The sequence below is a fragment of the Agelaius phoeniceus genome, chromosome W, assembly GCF_051311805.1.
Source record: "Agelaius phoeniceus isolate bAgePho1 chromosome W, bAgePho1.hap1, whole genome shotgun sequence".
NCBI classification, from domain to species: domain Eukaryota; kingdom Metazoa; phylum Chordata; class Aves; order Passeriformes; family Icteridae; genus Agelaius; species Agelaius phoeniceus.
The window spans coordinates 1,895,229-1,911,935 of NC_135301.1; the positions used below are offsets into that span (position 1 = coordinate 1,895,229).

Consider the following 16,707-nt stretch of genomic DNA (forward strand, 5'->3'; position numbering starts at 1 on the left):
CAGTCGGCTCTTGGCGCCTCAACTCGGCTCTTGGCGCCTGCATTCGCCTCTTCGGCCGAGCTCGGCGCGCTTCGGCCCAACTCCCAGCCGCTCTGTGCCTTCGGCGCGCCTCGGCTCCGCTCGCCTCGCCTCGGCTCCCCGACGGCGGGCGGGCAAGCGCCGCCGCCTCCCGTTCAGCTCGCCCGGCTCGGGGCTCTCCCGCTGCCGCGTCCCGCGGGCGGCCCGGCCACGGCGCGGACACGACCGGGAGCGCGGGCTCGGGCAGGAGCTCATTAGGCTGGGAGCGCACTGGCGCTAAGCAGCGCGCACGAGAGCAGCAGGCTCGCTTCGCCTGAGCTCGGCTCGCTTCGCTTCAGGCAGCCTCGGAAGCCTCGCCTCGGTTCGCTCGAGGCCGTCAGGGTCGGCCGCTCTCGCCTTGCTTCGGCCGAGCTCGTGCGATTCCCCCGAAGGCGGCGGCGTTCGGTTGTGGTTTTAGAAATATCCTCCTCTATCGATTGGATCTCTCTACAGTTAGATTTATATTTCTAGAATACTTCTATTAATCCAAAGAAAAACCCCATCTCTAACCAAATAAATACAAGAAAACACCTTCTTTTAAACGATATCGAAATATTTTTATACTTTGTATAATTATATTCACATTTATATTTATAGTTTCTTTTGATGCAATCTATTAATAATTATCTATAATATCTATAAAATTCTAGACATGTATTTAAAGTATTATCTATATTATGTATCGTATCTACTGCTGCAACTGATTTTTTCTTCTAGTTTTAAACTTTATCTGTATGTACTTATGATATCTTTCTAGACTTAGATTTCTACCTTCATATTCTTTGTATTTATCATTTTTATCATCAAAACCCTGCCTATTGACAAGTTAAAAAAACCGCTTTCTTTAACGATCTAAAAAATATTTTTATATTTATAATTTTCATATTTCTATTTATAATTTGCTCTCTAGTACGTGATAACATACCTGCTCCTGCACCGCAGTGGGGCTCCCTCTCCTGGGCACCTCGGGGTGCCCCCAGTGGCATCAGAGCCCCGAGTCTTCACCCCCCCCCTTTTCCTCTAGTTAGAAACTACACTGGAACTTTTTTCTGGAAACAAAGACATGACCTAAATCCTCTCCCCATGTCCTAGACAGAGAGATGTTCAGTTCTTAGTTGACTGGGCAGCAGTTTCTTCAATAGAATGATAAACAATATGGAAAGGTTTTAGCTACAAGCAAATAGGCAAATCGGAACAAGGTCCTGGTGGCCAGCCACTGCAGTTCTTCTGAAGCAATTTTTTAAACAATCAAATACTGATACCACAAAAAATAAAGCAAAAAGCTGACTACCGGCTAAGAAAGAAGGAAAAATTAACTTTTGACGACAACAACAACATTCCAAGGACACAGGCTTTTTTCCAATGTCAGACCTTATTACTACTACCTCTCTTGGGAATTCTCATCGTGGATCCCAAAAGGAATAAATCCCTCAGCGTGTCCTAAAGCACCAAGGAGCTACCTACAAGTGAAGGTGGCTACTTTCAGTGCAGACACAGCTGATGACACAGCAGCAGCACAGTTCTGTGCTGCACAGGGATAATACTGTCTCCTCTTCTCCAGCAGCTGACTCTCTCCTGCCATGGCTTCTGTAAATGCATCAGAGCACGACCTTAAACACAAACAGGCAAGAAAACACCATCAGAAGTCTTTCATTAAGCAGTACAAGAAGGGTTCCAAGCAGAGACCAACAGAATTTCAAGGAAGCAGTATGCAATTAAACCCCCTCAGATTTGTTCAAGTAGCCGGCAAAATGGAACCATTCAGAAATGACAAAGAAAACCCCCCCAAGTATTTATACAGGAGTCCTTAATGTCAGAAAGGGGATGACAGGTTATGTTCAGATAAGATGAATGTTTATTTGGATCTATAAATAAACTTCTCTCGTGGTCCTTTGCCAAAAAATAGAACCTACAAGTGAACACCTACACCTGCCTAAAGAGACCTAACGAGCCCCTGGCAGCCACCGGCATCAAAGCGCAGTGGATGTTTCTAATCCAGGGGAAGGAGAACAATATCACCTTTTGTTCTCTCCAGTTTGTTTCCTCTGCAGTCCTAGTTGCTCCTTATGATTTTTACAGTCTCTGTATCTTCTCGGGCAGCGCTGAGTCTGACGACCGGGATACGAGAGTCCTTCCCTGCCCTACGGAGAGAACCAGGAAAAAAAGTTCAAAAAAGAACAGGGCAGTTTGAAGTTAATACTTCCGACGAGAAGCAGCACCTGACAAACAGAGCAACGGTGAACAAAGCGTGACACCTCCCTGGGGACAGAAGACTTACAAACTCTCCGGGATTTACAATTCCAGTAACCAAGCCCTTCAGCACAGCAGCCAAGTGTCCCATTAGGTGGTGCTGCACCAAGGAATGATCCCAGAGGTTCCAAAGAGTGAAATGCACGTTATTGTCCAAAGACGTAAAATCTTGCAAAATAACAAAACTACAATAGATCTAAACTACATGGCAAGAGTACAAGTGTTAGCTTGAGGAGCTGGAACCATCCAGGTGAGCAACTGCTAACCGGATCCTCAACAGACTTTGAGGAACCCTTCAGGATACAGAAGGGTTTTCCCCAGCAATGTCACAGGCCGAGTTTTGATAGAAGTGCACTTGCCAGATGCTCAGAAACGTCACCCATCCTCCTCCGGGTGTCCTGAGAGAGCTGCGAATGGCTCTCACGTGGTTTGAGCTGGTTCTGTAAGGGCTCAGGGTGAATTTCACCAGATGCAACCAAACTGGGCAACACCCAGTGGGACAGAAGGAACCCAAAGCTTGTTTTACCCAAAGCTTGGGTAAGCAGAGCTCCAGCAAATACTGAGGAAACGATCAGAACAGGGTAACAAATAATAAACATACCTTTTTTTTTTAACTTGCCTTTTTTTTTTTTTTTTCAGATGAGCAAAACAATTAAGGAGAAGGTGAAAACCTCACCATGACTGAACATTTCATCACCTGTAAGCTGACCATCCTTAGCATAGAGGACTCCAAATTTAAAATTCACCGATCCCTGGAAAATAAAACCAAATATTATTTGGTAAACAGTCAAACAGAAGACATAAAAATTTGTTTCCTCTAATCTTTGCCTACATCCTACACGTTAGAACATACATTTTATACCATCTCCTAATACACAATAATTTACCTTTAAACTTTGATAGTATAGCATAAAATCATTAACTTAGATGGGTGATCAATTATTATTAAGTTGGTGCTTCAAGTTATTTTTGCTGTCAGGTTCAAAAAAACATGACTTCTTTTTACTGTAACGAGCAATTGATTTAGAAGTCATCAAAAGCCCATCAAAATACAAAGCCGTATTCACCGGACGGGTCTGTGAGCAAGAAGTAGTCAGGCTTGTACTCACCTCTTGCCCTTCAAGAACCAATAAATCCTGTCAACAAAAACAGCATCTTTAGCCCCCTCCTATTAAAGATTCTACAAGGATGATGGTTTTATTGGTGTTTAGAAGTTTGGATTTGAAATGGCCAGTTCAATGGATAAAGAGACAGTTTAAGTAGTATTAGATTCTTATTATTATTATTCTTATTAGCTACTGGAAGAAACAAACCATTGGTATCTATACTTAATTACTTCTATTTCCAGGAAATCATAAAGAAAAAGAACCAAACCAAAAAAAGTCACTTCCTACCTTTTGTATCTCAGGATGAAAAATGTCTCTTGGGCTCTTCTCCAGTTTCTCCAGACTCCTGGCACTGAAATGCAAATGAACGAGTGCTTTATAGGAGGGCAAGTGCACATTCCAACCCCGAAGCACCAACTGATGGCAGTTACAGCGCTTACAAAATGAATCCTTCCCAGAGCCTCTGGGAAATGGAACGGTTTGTGCAACTGCCATTTCTTCCCCAAAATACTAACTCCCAACACTTCCTAAACTGAGTTTGCATTTTAAAAACAGAAATTAGGGAGACTCAGGGTGGAGATCAGGTTGAAATTGATTTCCTTCTAAAGCACAGGGGCTCTGTTCCATCACCCTTCACTTTGGCTCCACACGGAATCACGGGGAGCATTTTAGGAGGGCTCAAGAACCAATTCTATTTCTCTCTTTTTTCTAGTTCTCTCTCTTCCTAAATAATTCAAGGCAAGTCAAATGAAAAAGGACAAGTTCAGCATCAAATTCACACTTTTTCCCTTTGTCTGCTCAAGAACAGGCTTTAAAACCACTTCTTGCTGCCTTCAACGGTTAAGACTTGCAAAACGGTTTCGCAAGTTTGATAGGTTTATCATAAAAACCACAGAACGCAAGCTCTGAATGACAGGAAAAGGTACACAGGCAAATATCTCAGCTGATGGTGGCTTATTTGCAAACACAGACCTTAACGGAGATTGCACGGAGAATGTTTCAGTGGGACTCGAAGGGAAAAATATTTTCTGAGTACCCTGTAAACAAGAAAAGCTAGGATATATTACAGGACATACCCACGTGTTCTGCATATTCAAATAGGATTATCAATAAAAACATTTAAGAAGGAAGAAAACCAAGGTAATTTTACTCAGCTATATTTACTGCCGATTTAGAGGGAAAAAAAAAAAAAAAAAAAAAAGTGAACCAGAAACGCCTACAGTAGAACTTTAAACCAATTGCTTGGATAAAAGCAGCTCATGGAACATGAAGTAGAAAAAAAGCGAAACCAGTATCAGACCTGCCTATTTTCTTACCATTGCACAAGAAAATCCGACAAGCGGTAGAAAGTCACTGCCTAAAACCGATCCTAGGATGTAACCAAGAACAATTGAGGCATTTGCTAATCTAAACGGAAACCTTTTCCGGACCCTAGTGTCAAATCACACGTTTTGTCTCTCAGCAGCTCGAGGCTGGAGAGCATTTCCCCTGGGGGTCGGGAGGGCAGGGGCACAAGGGGCTGAGTTTGCCGATCGCACCTGTGCCATCAGAAGGATCCAGCCCGCGCGCTCCTTGCGCTCGCCATTCTCCGGGCCATCGCTGTGTTTTACTGCTCAGCGATGCCGCTCCATCCGTTTGCGTGGAAGGAAGAGCCACGAGCACTGAGGCACTCAGCAGCCGTGTCATGCCAGCGATGTCGAGCGCTCTCTGCTCGCAAGGCTGAGCCCGCCGCGGAGCCGCCTCCGCAGCCGCTCGTCCGCCCCCGCCCGCAGCAGCGGCAGCGGCCCGAGGGAGACGGCTGCAGCTCGGCGGCTCCCGCGCCTCCGCCAGCCCGAGGGCAGCCGCCGCACAGTGACCGCGGCAGCGCCCGGCGCCGCTCGCCCGGGGCGGCTCCTGCAGCTCCCGGCCCGCGGCAGCAAAGCACCGCCCGGCGCTCCGCCATCGGCGGGCGGCAGCGCGCCCCGCCCGAGCTCAGCCCCCGCCACCGGGACCGCTGAGCGAGGCCGAGGCACCGGGCGGACGCCCCTTCCGCGCCGCTCGGCTCCGTGCGGGCGGCCGGACGGAGGCTTCGCCCCTCCAGCGTCGCTGCCGCGGCTCCGTCCCGCGCGGCACAGGCGCCGGGAGCTCCCCGCTCCCCCGGCGCGCGGCCGCCTCGGGCCGCCAGCCACTCCTACGGCGCGTCGGCCGTTGCGTCAGACGCCGCGCTTTACGGCCGCAGGGCCTGCCGGGAGTTGTAGTCTCGGACTGACAGCCACCGCTCCGTTCTCCGCCACCGGGAGCTGCGCTCCCGCCAGGGGATCAAACGGCTCCTTCGCTCCTGGGCGCGGAAGCACCTTAGGCAGCACCGCCCCTCCCGAATGTCCTTTCTTTTCCACTCCAACTCTTTTTTTCACTCTGTTTTTCACCCCCTTTTCCACTTTCGCTCTTTCTTTTTCACTCTCACCCTTTTCCTTTTTCATTTTTTTTCTTCCTTTCTCTTCCTCCTTTTTTTTTTCTTCCTTTCCTGTTTCCTTTTCTTTCTTTCGCTCTTTCTTTCTGTCTTTCTCTATTTCTTTCTTTCTCTCGCTCTCTTCCTGTCTCTCTCTTTCTTTCTTTCTGTCTGTCTCTCTTTCTCTCTGTCTCTCTTTCTTTCTCTCTATCTCTCTCTGTCTCTCTCTCTGTCTCTCTCTCTGTCTCTCTCTTTGTCTCTCTTTCTTTCTCTCTCTCTTTCTTTCTCTCTGTCTCTCTTTCTGTCTCTCTTTGTCTCTCTGTCTCTCTTTCTGTCTCTCTTTCCGTCTGTCTCTCTTTCTTTCTGTCTCTCTTTCTTTCTTTCTTTCTTTCTCTCTGTCTCTCTTTCTGTCTCTCTCTCTCTGTCTCTCTTTCTTTCTCTCTCTCTTTCTTTCTTTCTCTCTTTCTTTCTTTCTTTCTTTCTTTCTTTCTTTCTTTCTTTCTTTCTCTCTTTCTCTCTTTCTCTCTTTCTCTCTCTCTTTCTTTCTTTCTTTCTCTCTGTCTCTCTTTCTGTCTCTGTCTGTCTCTCTTTCTGTCTCTCTCTCTCTTTCTTTCTTTCTCTCCGTCTCTCTTTCTGTCTCTCTCTCTGTCTCTCTCTCTGTCTCTCTCTCTCTTTCTTTCTTTCTCTCTGTCTCTCTTTCTGTCTCTCTCTCTGTCTCTTTCTTTCTTTCTCTTGCTCTCTTCCTGTCTCTCTCTTTCTTTCTTTCTTTCTGTCTTTCTCTATTTCTTTCTCTCTCTCTTTCTCTCTCTCTTTCTTTCTCTCTCTTTCTTTCTTTCTTTCTTTCTTTCTTTCTTTCTTTCTTTCTTTCTTTCTTTCTTTCTTTCTTTCTTTCTTTCTTTCTTTCTCTATTTCTTTCTCTATTTCTTTCTCTCTCTCTTTCTCTTCCTGTCTCTCTCTCTCTTTCTTTCTTTCTCTCTCTATTTCTTTCTCTATTTCTTTCTCTATTTCTTTCTCTTGCTCTCTTTCTGTCTCTCTTTATTTCTTTCTCTCTCTCTTTCTTTCTTTCTTCCTTTCCGTCTCTCTTTCTTTCTTTCTTTCTGTCTCTATTTCTCTCTTTCTTTCTCTCTCTCTCTCTCTTTCTTTCGCTCTCTTTCTGTCTCTCTCTTTCTTTCTGTCTCTCTTTCTTTCTGTCTCTGTCTCTCTGTCTCTCTCTCTTTCTTTAATTCTTTCTCTCTTTCTTTCGCTGTATTTCTAATCTTGGCTTTCCATTCTAGCTTTAGAATAAAAAAAAGCAGCAGTAGAAACGTTCAGGCGACTGGGGAGTGCAAAAAACCCCAAAACGGCAATGATTTTAGGAAAACTATTTCCTCCATGGGAGCCTGAAATTTTCTACAGCTGCAGGTAACATAGAGCTTTTATTTCTTCTTCTATATAGATTATACTTTATACTCTATTTATACATCGCCCCCTGCCGTCTGCTTTGGCGCACTGCAGGCACAGCGCCCCCTGCCGTCTGCTTTGTCGCACTGCAGGCAGAGCGCCCCCTGCCGTCTGCTTTGTCGCACTGCAGGCAGAGCGCCCCCTGCCGTTTGCTTTGGCGCACTACAGGCACAGCGCCCCCTGCCGTCTGCATGGGCGCACTGCAGGCAGAGTGCCGCCTAATGACGTCAGCCCGTCGACACGGCGCCCCGACCAGGACACGCCCACTCGGGCGGCCGTTGCCATCTTGTACGGCACCCCGTGTCGGCCAGGGCGCCGCCAGCCTGTACGGCACAATTTTACGGCAGTCGCGCTTTACGGCACCTTTTGCGACAGTCGCGCTTTACGGCACCTTTTGCGACAGCCGCGCTTTGCGGCAGTTTTACGACAGTCGCGCTTTACGGCACCTTTTGCGACAGCCGCGCTTTACGGCACCTTTTGCGATAGTCGCGCTTTACGGCAGTTTTACGACAGCCGCGCTTTACGGCACCTTTTGCGACAGCCGCGCTTTACGGCACCTTTTGCGACAGCCGCGCTTTGCGGCAGTTTTACGACAGTCGCGCTTTACGGCACCTTTTGCGACAGTCGCGCTTTACGGCACCTTTTGCGACAGTCGCGCTTTGCGACACCTTTTGCGGCAGTCGCGCTTTACGGCACCTTTTGCGACAGTCGCTCTTTACGGCACCTTTTGCGACAGTAGAGCTTTACGGCACCTTTTGCGACAGCCGCGCTTTACGGCATCTTTTGCGACAGTCGCGCTTTACGACACCTTTTGCGACAGTCGCGCTTTACGGCTGTTTTACGACAGTCGCTCTTTACGGCACCTTTTGCGACAGTCGCGCTTTACGGCTGTTTTACGACAGTCGCGCTTTACGGCACCTTTTGCGACAGCCGGGCTTTACGGCTGTTTTACGACAGTCGCTCTTTACGGCACCTTTTGCGACAGTCGCGCTTTACGGCACCTTTTGCGACAGTCGCGCTTTACGGCTGTTTTACGACAGTTGCGCTTTACGGCACCTTTTGCGACAGCCGCGCTTTACGGCATCTTTTGCGACAGTCGCGCTTTACGGCTGTTTTACGACAGTCGCTCTTTACGGCACCTTTTGCGACAGTCGCGCTTTACGTCACCTTTTGCGACAGTCGCGCTTTATGGCATTACCCTTTATGGAACTTTTATGGTACTTTACAGCACTTTACGGTTTTTATTTTGTTTTTAATCTATTTTTATTTTTTTTTAATTTTTTTTTTTACTTAATGTTTATTTTTAATTTTTCAAGCTTTTATTTTTCTAATTCTATTTTTTATTTACTTATTATTTTTCATTTTTCTATTTCTAAAGCTTTTTTTTTTAAATTTTATTTTTTATTTAATTTTAATTTTTTCTATTTCTAAAGCTTTTTTTTTTAATTTAATTCTTTAAAAGTTTTTCTATTTTTAGGGCTTTAATTTTATTTTTTAATTTTATTTTTCAATTTTTAAAACACTTATTTTATTTTTCTAGTTATATTTTTTATTTAATTTTTATTTTTAATTTTTATATTTATAAGGAATTTATTTTATTTTTTTATTTTATTTTTGATTAAATTTATATTTTTTTCTATTTTTAAAGTTTTTATTTTTTTTTTTATGTAGTGCTGCCCAGACCAACTCAAGCTGGTGATTGTGGTGGTGTTTGAGGGTCTTGCATTACGGCACTACCTTTTATGGAACTCTTACAGCACTTCACAGTTTTTATTTTGTTTTCCATTTATTTTAAATTAATTTTGTTTTTTTACTTTTATTTAATTTTTATTTTTAATTTTTCTATTTTTAAAGCATTTTTATTTTAGTTTTTAATTTTATTTTTTATTTACTTATTATTTTTAATTTTTCTATATTTAACGTTTTTATTTTTTATTTTTTAAATTTACTTACTATTTTTAATTTTTCTATTTCTAAAGATTTTTATTTTTTTAAGTTTAAACTTTTTTATTTTTAAAGCATTTATTTTTTTATTTTTTATTTAATTTTTATTTTTAATTTTTTTATTTTTAGAGCTTTAATTTTATTTTTTAATTTTATTTTTTATTTTTCTATTTTTAAAGCTTTTATTTTATTTTTCTAATTTTATTTTTTATTTATTTTTTATTTTTAATTTTTCTATTTTTAAAGGTTTTTATTTTTTTTTTATTCAGTGCTGCCCAGACCAACTCAAGCTGGTGATTGTGGTGGTGTTTGAGGGTCTTGCATTACGGCACTACCTTTTATGGAACTCTTACAGCACTTTACAGCACTTTACAGTTTTTGTTTTGTTTTTCATTTATTTTAAATTAATTTTGTTTTTTTACTTTTATTTAATTTTTATTTTTAATTTTTCTATTTTTAAAGCATTTTATTACATTTCATTTGGTGCTGCCCAAACCTGCTGTAGTGCATTTTTATACTTTATAATACTTTGAAGTCATTTTGTTTTGTATCCCCATATTTTTCCCAAATGGTTTATCCCAAACTGTACCCCCCTCCTTCTCCCTGTGTTATCCCTCTCCCGGGATGAGATCATCCCCAAACCCCGACCCTGGCTCTCTGTCAATCACTCAGCCTCCCATCCCCTCCATCCAGAAGTTTCGGTCCAAGTCGTCCAGTGATCAGCCAGAGGCCAGGGGTCAGCCCCCCGAGCCTTGCCCCATACGCTGTCCTGTATGTCTATGCCCCAGCATCCATCCCTTAGGGTCACTTAATGGTTGGTAAAATGTTATCTACTTTGGGTTTCCACCTCCCTTTAAATGTAACCTTGGCACATCTCCCTGGGGCTTGGCAGGAGGCCCCTGAGGTGCAGGAGCTCCTTTGGGACTCCTAATAAAACCTTGGATTAACCCCTGCTAAGAGTCGGCCCTTTATCATCTACCGCTGTCTCTGGTGTCTCTTGTGCTGCACAGGGGCCCAGCCCAGGTGCCCTCAGCACCCTCGGGGCACAGAGAGTGTCTCCCTGCCAGCCCAGGTGCCCTCAGCACCCTCGGCGCACAGACAGAGAGTGTCTCCCCCCAGCCCAGGTGCCCTCAGTTCCCTCGGGGCACACATAGAGACTGTCTCCCCCCAGCCCAGGTGCCCTCAGTACCCTCGGAGCACAGACAGTGTCTCCCCCCAGCCCAGGTGCCCTCAGCACCCTCGGGGCACAGACAGTGTCTCCCCGCTCTCGGCCGTGTCAGGGCTGCCCCCCGGTGTCTGCCGACTCGGGACCGGCCGAGGGTTACTGGGAGGCTCGCACAAACCCGCTCGGCCGCTGATTGTGGCGGTGTTTGAGGGTCCCCAGGACGAGGGAAGAGACGAGAATCTTGACTCCACCTCTCAGAAGGCTGAAATATTATTTTATGATCTCTATTATATTAAAAGAAAATGAGATAGTAGAACTATACTAAAAGAGCAAGGAGACATCAGAAAGCTGGAAAGGAATGAATAATAAAAACCTGGGACTGCTCACAGCCCCGACGCAGCTGGACCATGATTGGTCATCAAGTAGACACTGCACAGGAGACCAATCCAAGATGCCCCTGTTGCTAAACCATCTCCAGCCCACACTCCACAGCCAGCAGATCGTTATTGGTTCCATTTCTGTTCTGAGGCTTCTCAGGAGAAAAATCCCAGCAAAAGGATTTTCATCAAACACGTCAGTGCCAGGTGATGGCACAGGCAGCATCGGCCGGCCGAGGTCACTGTGTCATCCCTGCCAGCCCAGGTGTCACAGCAAGGAGGAGAGAGTTCACCCTGTGCTCACCCTGCAATACAGAGCAATACAACACAACACACATATTAACACAAGATGATAACCTTTTTCTATTTTCTTTACATGTGGATTTATTGTTACAGGAAACCCAAAACAACAAAAGCACGCAAAAAACAACACTCATCTACAATTAACACCCCCTTCAGATGACACACGAAGTCACCATCCCTCTCATCACAACTGCTAAATTACACCCCAGCAATCATTGGTCCTCGGGAACGTGGTTCCCGGGAGCCTCAAAAAAATCTTCCTGCCTGACAAAAACCCCGGTCCCTGGACAGTCCGCGCCCAAACTCTGGTGATGAACGTCACCTCACAGACCGACCGGGACCGAGAAAAAAAAAAACAGCCGGGGGGGGGGGAAACCCAGCTGGGGATTTTTTATTCTAAATTTGAAAATGAGTTGAAAAACTTGAAAAGCAAAAGTCACACACACAAGGTTAAATCCAGTAATCCAGTCGGCATGCGCCGACACACGCAGAGACGAGCAGACGCAGACAGACACATGCTCTCACACATGCTCACACGCTCTTCCCACTTACACACTCGCTGTGGCCCTTACTCGAGACGCTGAAGAACGTGCTGCCACACATCATCTGGCTGCGCTCCTTGACGTCAGTTGGTAGGTTCTGGGGAAATCGGTAGCCTCGGGGACCTGTGAGACGACAGGAAGCGGTCAACGAGTGGCTATCTGACAGCTAGGACTTGTCTCCACTCTGGACCAATAAGTTTTCTACCCAAAATCCCATAAAAGACAGATGAACAGTAAAGTTTTTATAACTCTTCTACCTGACTGTGACTACGTGCCCGGGCAGGGCAGCTCCAACCATAAGTGGTACAATATAAGTACACACAACAATCTAAGTCGATGCATACAGTGCAAGTGTACATAGAGGGTAGGTACATACAGTATAAGCCAGCACAGGTACACACAATATAAGCCAGGACTTGAGATAACTCGCTGGAAGATGAATTCTTGAGTCCTATACCCTTGAGAAGATGGAACCTATAGAAGTACTGCAGTCACATGAGGAGGGTGCAAGACACTCCCTCTAGCAGTCCAAGAAAATGGCATGGAAAAAAAGGCACTACCAAAGCTGGTAGTGAGAAGGAAGATGGATGAGAACATCTTGTCCGTTTGAGACATTCCTGTCTCAAAGAGTAAAAATGTAAAGATGCCAGAATAAGGGATATCCAGAAAGGAACGTGAGTAGAACACAGCCTAGATGGCACAGAATAGTGCCGATAAAGCATTGAGACGTAATAAAGGCCTATGACGTGGAAGACAACGGACACAGACACGGACAACACAGACACGGACAACATAGACACAGAGACAAGTGGCAACTGCCTGGCACTGTCCCCTTAGGCACCCGAGATGCCTAGCGCAAGATGTGCCAGAGGCTGATGATGCCAAAGGAGAGGAAGCCCTATGACGATAGCATGTGATGATGAAATGTAACTCGTTAAAAGAAGTTAGTGCCAAAGCAGTTAAGAGGATGCTCGAGAGGCTCAGCGAGCCTAGAGAAGGAAGCCGACGGCCGGGTGACCGTGGCTGTAGCTCCGGACGTGAAGGCGAGCTCCTCGGGGGAATGATCCGTGACGACGTCGGGCCGAGGAAGGCGGACAACGCAAAGTTCACGAGAATGCTGAGATGGGTCGGAACTGCCCTGCCCAGCAAAGGCTCTGGTCAGGCTGAGGAGAAACCCTCTCCCTTTTCTTCCAGAGAGCTGGTCCCACTACAGACCTCTCCGCTAAGCTGACATCAAATTGCCCTCTGTGATAGTAAAGGTTTTTCCCCTTCTCCCAACTGCTGGCCCCGACACTTAGCTTTTGGAAAAGGAGCAGACAAAATCCATCCTCGGTCGGACGTGGATGGTGAAATGTGCTCCGTGTGTGCCTCGGTGCTGTCGTTTCCAACCTTTGGCTACGAGGCTCCTCAGGGTACCTAAGACAAAACAGAAAAGGTGACTATTGCCGTCAAAAACAGTAATCCCCAGGGCTCCTCCGCACCCCTGCCCCGGCCCACCTCAAATCTTGATTTGACTCCAGAGGGTGCCCAGAAGATACCTGCAAAAAGAATAGGTACACACTTAGCATGCTGCTGTGTAACACTCACCTGTGAGTCAGCCTGCCTAAACACCGACTCACCTGCCCTCCTCTGTTCCTTGGCATGCCTAGGGCAGCGACAGCACCTGCAAAGAAACAAAGCAGAAAAGCATGCTGAGACACTGTGAAAACACAACCTCCCAAATCTGACAAGGATGCCACACTGATACCTTAAGCTGCACACAGCTGGAATGGGCATGCCCGGCCAGGATAGACGGCAAGTGGACCACCTAAAATAAAAAGTGGAGATGCTAAGAGCTGCACCAGAAACTGAGACATCAGCAAAAACAACTGCTTCTGTACACTACTCAATGCTCACCTCGCCCACTCGGCCTTGACTTCCTAAAAAGAGAGCCATCATTTATGCTCTCTCTACAGAGACAAACAGTGACTGACCTGCTCGGGGGAATCCCCTCACCCGGGATGGGGGGCTCTGCCCTGGATTTCATCCTTCTGCACCTGAAAGAAAGGACAAAAATCAAAGAGCTGCAGGATAACTTAAGAGCTCCAGACATCTTGTGCCCATCTGCAAATCCCACCTAGAGTCCAACGACACCCCACATTACAAACATCAAGTCCCCGGGACTTCTCCTATTGCACCAGGCTATGCAGCAAGGCAGAGCAGCTCCAGCACCAATGTGTGCAGACACCCGTGACACAGGACAGGACAAACAACGGGGACACAACAGGAACAGAAATCTCTGGGTAAGGAAAATGACAGCGAGCACCAAGAGGATGCAAAATTAGAGGACCGAGGTGAAACTGATGGCAGGCTGATGAAGTTCAGAGAACCCTGGAGGAACAAGATGCTAACTGAATGATTTATTCCAAGAACTGCAAAGATGGATGCCCGAGAATCCTACGGTCAGAAGCCTCTACCTGTCCCCACATTCTTACAAGTCCTAATCCATCATAACAGAACCTTGCAGGGTGCAGCTGTCCATACAGCTCAGAACAAGACCTGAAAAGACATCTGACCGGATGCTTCGAAAAAGAGTTGCCATTCTGATACCTGTCTGAGCTGCCGAGTTAAAAGTTCCATGGCATCGGTGCCAGGGCAAGGAACGCTGAGAGTACAGATACTAAGACTGGTGCCAAGGTTTCTGACAGGCCCCTCAAAGGGCTATGATAAAAGACATGAGATATCCAACAACACATAATACACAAAAGACAAGTGACACAATACACACTGGGACTGCTCTGCCCCGCTCACCTCAGCACTGGGATCAAAAGTGAGATTTTGCTTTTATGGGGCCTAAGGGGCCACTTCATGAACACCCCCCCACCTCCAAAGCTACTCACCTCCAAAGCGGACTCAAATCCCCCCCTCCCAGTAATTCCCAACCCAGCACCCTGCTTTCATCCCCCCTGGGGGTCGTGGCCCTCTACTTCTCTCTCAGACATCTGGGGATGCCGGTCTCAGGTGCAAAGAAAGGCCACCTCGTCAGCTGGGAAGGTCCTGCTGGCACCGGGCTGGTGTCTCTTCGACAGCTGTATTAAAGAAAACCAAACATCAATGCCTGATCGTGGCACCACATCGGCCAAAACCCCACAAGTCTGCTCCTCACCCTTCTCTTAAGAACGCTCAGCTGCTTGGGCCGCACGCTTCGGGCACACTCAGAGACCGAGGCCGTTGCCACAGGGGACGCCTGGGTTCAGAGGAGATGAGGTGATTTGGCACGGCTGAAACCTGAGTGGACCCTCGCTCCTCCCCCCTACATCCCTGACTCACCACAACTCCTGGGCAGCTGCCGGAGGCCACCTGGATGGCACCTTTAAATAGAAAAGTTCAGGGTTTCATCACCAAGTCCTGTAATACATCCACAGGCTTCACATTTGCAGGAAACCCGGAGCATCGGCTGGCTGGTGACGGGGGCTTGGCATACTCCGAGTGGATTGCCTAAAGTGCACAAACGAGAACGGAAGCTTAGAGCTGCACCAGAAATTGAGACCTGAGCAATAACAACTACTTCTCTCCACTGCTCACCTTGACTGCTGGTATCCACATTTACTTCCTAAAAAGAAAGACAAAGAACAGTGCTGTAACAGAGTCACCATATACACTTCTGCTGCAGAGACAAACGGTGCCTCACCTGCACGGGGGAAACCCCTCACTCGGGATGGGGCCCTCTGGCACACATTTAATCCATCTGAATCTGAAAAAAAAGTTAGGACAAAACTCAAACTGTTGCAGGATAACTTAGGAGCTCCAGACGTCTGGTGTCCATCTACAAATCCCATCTAGAGTCCCACTACACCCCACATTACAAACTCCCAGGGACTTCTCCTACTGCACCAGGCTATGTGGCAGGGCAGAGCAGCTCCGGCACAAATGTGTGTGCTGACACCCGTGACACGGGACAGGATGTGACAGACAGGGGGGACACAACAGGAACAGAAAGCTCCTGGCAAGGCTAGGTGGCTGCAAGGACTCAGAGAATGCAAAAGGAGATGACCAAGATGAGACAGATGGCAAACTGATGAGGCTCAGAGAACCCTGGAGGAAGATGCTGGCTGAATGATTTATTCCAAGAACTGCAAAGATGGATACCCAGGAATCCTACGGTCAGAATCCTCTCCCTAACCTCGCATTCTTACAAAGCCTAATCCGTCATAACGGAGCACTGAGGAGCACGGCTGTCCGTGCAGCTCAGAACAAGACCTGACAAGCCACCTGACTGGATGCTTCCAAAGAGAGATGCAATTCTGATGCCTGTCGGAGCTCCTGAGTCAAAGGTTCCATGGCCTGGGCACCAGGCTGAGGAACACTGAGATCACAGATTCTAAGAATGGCGCCAAGGTTTCTGACAGGCCCTTCACAGGGCTAAGATAAGAGACATGAGATACCCAAACATCACATAATACACAAAAGACAAGGGACACGATACACACCGGGACTGCTCTGCCCTGCGCACCTCACCACTGTGATCAAAAGTGAGACTTTCCTTTTACGTGGCCTAAGGGGCCACATCTTGGCTACCCTCATCTCCAGAGACAACTCAACCCCCTCCCCCCCAGGAGCCCCAACCCAGCACCCTGCTTTCATCCCCTCTGTGGGTCGTAGCCCTTGACTTATCTCTTGGACATATGGAAATCCCAGTCCATGTCAGGTGCGAAGGAAGGCCGCCTTGTCAGCTGGGAAGGTCCTGCTGGCACCGGGCCGTTGTCTCTTAGACAGCTATATCAAAGGAAACCAAACATCAATGCCTGATCCTGGCACCACATTGGCCAAAACCCCACAAGTCTGCTACTCACCCTTCTCCTAAGAAGGCCCGGCTCTTCGGGTCGCACGCTCCGGCCGCGCTCGGAGGCCGACGCCATCGTCGTGGGGTGCGCCTGGGTTAAGTGGACAGGAGGTGACGTGGCATTGCTGAAACCTGAGTGGACACTCGCTCCTCCCCCCTACATCCCTGACTCACCACAACTCCTCGGCGGTTCCTGACGGCTGCCCGGAACGCGGGGCTCGCGAGAGCGGCAAACCCGATCTGGCGGCCCGTTGGGGATGGGAGCTTGGCATG

The 16,707-nt window shown here is 47.2% G+C and overlaps 1 long non-coding RNA gene across 1 annotated transcript; it reads right to left on the reverse strand.

Moving 5' to 3' along the window:
• Nucleotides 1-710: 710 nt before the first annotated feature.
• On the reverse strand, nt 711-5,813 carry LOC143691882 (uncharacterized). Its single transcript, XR_013186022.1, has 4 exons — nt 4,952-5,813; nt 4,386-4,450; nt 3,702-3,765; nt 711-2,198 (listed from the first exon to the last, which is right to left on the reverse strand). It is a non-coding gene; the product is annotated as an uncharacterized LOC143691882 (long non-coding RNA).
• Between the last annotated feature and the right edge of the window lie 10,894 nt (nt 5,814-16,707).